A 3,873-nucleotide genomic window follows, 5' to 3' on the forward strand; every position below is an offset into this window, starting at 1 on the left:
CTCCTCGCAGCTGTGAAGGGACGTTAGGCGCATCTTGCAGGGACAATTTACTCTATTCCAAGGACTTACTTACCGGTGGCGCAGTCGTTCTGTCGGTTGATGATAGGCCTACCTACTCACTGCCTTCGTGTCTGTTACCAAGGCTGTTCGTCGCTCTCCTTATTTCTCACGCTCTGTTATTTATTTATTTATTATTATTATTTATTTATTTATTTATTATTATGTTATTTCTTTATCTTATTTCTCACTACGGAAAAACAAGGGTCCTTTCTGCCTGAGACGCCGATATGTTTAGCACTGGCATGAATTAAGGAAATGAAGCAGAAGAAACAAAGTCTTGGGGAGATCTTAGACGAAGGTCAGGCAGCCTATAGGGAAAGGATTCATGTAGGTGTTAATAGATGCGTTAGCAGAGCGGCGTGTCAGTCGATAGATTAAAAGTGATTAAGAACGACGTCTGTTTTCAGTGATGGGAAATGTAACTGGCAAAAAAAATGTGCTAATCAGCCTTTGTGGGAAAAAAATGTAAGTAAAGTTCACTGTTTGCTGGCCCTAAGAAAGAGCAAAGAGGAGAGGCAGTACTGGAGTGTTCGCTTTCCATCCATCCATCTGTTTAATTGTATGCTTGTAGTTGCATTTCTGTCTCTACGATTATGTATGTGATTAGTGTCACCTCTTTCTTTCTTTCTCATCTCTCTTCTCTTTCTCTTTCTTCCCCCCCTCCCCCCTCTCTCTTTTACCCTCCCTCTCTCCCTCTGCCCCCCTCTCTTTTCCTCTACCCTCTCTCTCTCTCCCTCTACCCTCTCTCTCTCCCCCTCTACCCTCTACCCTCTCTCTCTCTCTTTCTCTCTCTCTCTCTCTCTCTCTCTCTCTCTCTCTCTCCTCCCTCCCTCCCTCCCTCCCTCCCTCCCTCCCTCCCTCCTCTCCTCTCCCTTTCCCTTTCTCTCTCCTCTCTCCCTCTCCCTCCCCCTCCCTCCCTCCCTCCCTCCCTCCCTCTCTCCCTCTCTCCCACCTCTCCCTCCCTCTCTCCTTCCCTCCCTCTCTCCTTCCCTCCCTCTCTCTCTATCTCTCTCCCTCTCTCTCTATCTCTCTCCCTCCCTCCCTCCCCTCTCTCCTTCCCTCACTCTCCATCTCTCCCTCCGTCCCTCCTCTCTCACCCCCCTCTCTCTCTCTCTCTCTCTCTCTCTCTCTCTCTCTCTCTCTCTCTCTCTCTCTCTCTCTCTCTCTCTCTCTCTCTCTCTCTCTCTCTCTCTTTCTCTTTTTCTCTCTTTCTCTCTCTACCTCCCTCTCTCCTATTCCATACACTTCCCTTGATCCGTGATTGATGTGTGTGACGTGCGTGTGAGGTGAGAGCTGGCGACGGCTGCACTCGTCAAGTTCGTGTCCACTTACAGACGGAGGATGTACGTGAGGCTTGGGTGTCGCCGCAGCTGGATGCACTTGGTCGGTCCGAGTGTACTTGTGGCGGCTGTTTTCGGTGGTTTGAAATGAAATATGGCGTGTCCGTAATGGCTGTTGTTCTGTTTGGGTTGGTTGTGACGTCGTATGAAAATTGTGTGTGTCTGTTTGTTCTTTTTTTTTCTTTTATTTCTCTTTTTTTTCTATTTCGTATTCTTTTGATTACAGGTATTTGTGTTTTTTTTTCTATTTGTTGATCTGTTCATATTTTTTTTAAAGTGTGTAGTTGGTAAGTTGTTATCTTGATCGAAAAGAACATTCACTTGAAATTGAAATATGGTTGTTATAGGGCGTACTTTGCAGCCTGGGTCAGCCTCACCTGTTGCACCTTCCATCACGATGTTCTTAAAAGTATGTTCTTATCACTCTTGGGCTTTGTTAAGACGTGAACAACAGGCTGGCATGGTGTGATGGGATCCTATATGATTGTAATTCTATTTTCAGCTAAAGCTAATAGTGGTATTGTGAAGGATGGTTGGTGGTGTAGTGAAGGATGGTTGGTGGTGTAGTGAAGGATGGTTGGTGGTGTAGTGAAGGATGGTTGGTGGTGTAGTGAAGGATGGTTGGTGGTGTAGTGAAGGATGGTTGGTGGTGTAGTGAAGGATGGTTGGTGGTCTAGTGAAGGATGGTTGGTGGTGTAGTGAAGGATGGTTGGTGGTGTAGTGAAGGGTCGTTGGGTGGTGGTTTGGAGCGAGCATTGTGGTGTCGGACGAGGGAAATACCCTTGATAGCTTAAGGAAATGTCAGTGATATATATGAGCTACAATATCGGCGGATGTAACTTCGTTTTCCGGAGCATTTCTTATGGAAATTATAGATCTCAGGTCTATAAGTTGCTGATTAAGGTGATTATGGATAACATCATGGTAGTTGATTAGTGGTGCGAGAAATTAAGCAAGACTGTCGAGAGCAGAATAAAAGAGGTGACGATAGTTGACGGTGGAGAAGGTAGACATTTCCTGTCCTCTGCAGCCTCCAGTGCCATGTCTTGGTGTTCGCAGCGATGGTGATCCTTATCCGTCGGAGACTTTGACACTGGCAGCGGTATCTGGGAGCAGCCACGGAAGGCACTGGCGAGCGACGCTTGTGATGCCAGGGCCACATGGGGAGGGGCGGTCATGGTGCCAGTGCCATTTGGGGAGAGGGGAGGGGAGGGGTTAACGGAAGCAGCCCCAAAAGGGAGGTGCACATGGTGGCCCTTTTTTGCCATGGGCGGCACCCGATTCCTAACTGAGATTTGGTGTTGAGTTTCTCGGGTCGAGGTGGGGGCGGCGGGGAGCTCCCTGGCTTGTGTTTCTCCTTCTCCTCCTCCTTTTCTTCTTCTTCGTCTTCTTCTCCTTATCATTTTCTTCTTCGTCTTCTTCTCCTTGTCGTCGTCGTCGTCGTCCTCCTCCTCCTCCTCCTCCTCCTCCTCCTCCTCCTCCTCCTCCTCCTCCTCCTCCTCCTCCTCCTCCTCCTCCTCCTTCTCCTCTTCCTCCTCCCCCCCCCCCCCGGGTCTCGGTCTGGTCGCCATGTCTTTGTCCGTCTCATGTCGTTCCCGCCTGGCGCTTCTGGCCGATTTATCATTTTCCCCTGCTCGCTCCTCTCTCTCCATGCTTCTCTCTCCTCTTATATTCTCAAGCTCCCATCTCCATCCGTTGCACCTCTTTTTTCTAAGCGGAAATACTTTGCTACTTTGTTTTCGTTCACGCTGATCTCTCTCAATCTCTCTCTCTCTCTCTCTCTCTCTCTCTCTCTCTCTCTCTCTCTCTCTCTCTCCTCCCTCTCCTCTCTCTCTCTCTCTCTCTCTCTCTCTCCCTCCCTCTCTCCTTCCCTCCCTCCCTCTCCTCCCTCTCTCTCCCTTCCTCTTTCCTCCCTCTGGGTTCGTCTCCCTCCCTCCCTCCCTCCCTCTCCCTCTCTCCCTCTCTCTCTCTCCTCCCTCTCCCTCTCTCCCTCTCCCTCTCTCTATCTCTCTCTCTCTCTCTCTCTCTCTCTCTCTCTCTCTCTCTCTCTCTCTCTCTCTCTCTCTCTCTCTCTCTCCCCCTCCCTCTCCCTCTCTCCCTCTCTCCCCTCTCACCTCTCCTTCTCTCCCTCCACCCCCTTCTCTCTCTCTCCTTCCTTACCTCTTTCTTTTGCCTTCCAACTTATCTTTCTTTTTTTCTCTCTCTTTCTCTCTCTCCCTCCTCTCTCTCTCCCCCCCATCTCTCTCTCTCTCTCTTCTCTCTCTCTCTCTCTCACTCTCTCTCTCTCTCTCTCTCTCTCTCTCTCTCTCTCTCTCTCTCTCTCTCTCTCTCTCTCTCTCTCTCTCTCTCTCTCTCTCTCTCTCTCTCTCCCTCCCAAGCAAACATCTTGCGAGGGAGGTGGGAGATCGCATGAAAGTCTTTGTGAGCAGACAGAAGGAAAGTACTTTTTTCCCGAAGGCGTCGTGGGCGAGAT

Source organism: Penaeus vannamei, chromosome 4 (genome assembly GCF_042767895.1).
Source record: "Penaeus vannamei isolate JL-2024 chromosome 4, ASM4276789v1, whole genome shotgun sequence".
Classification (NCBI taxonomy): domain Eukaryota; kingdom Metazoa; phylum Arthropoda; class Malacostraca; order Decapoda; family Penaeidae; genus Penaeus; species Penaeus vannamei.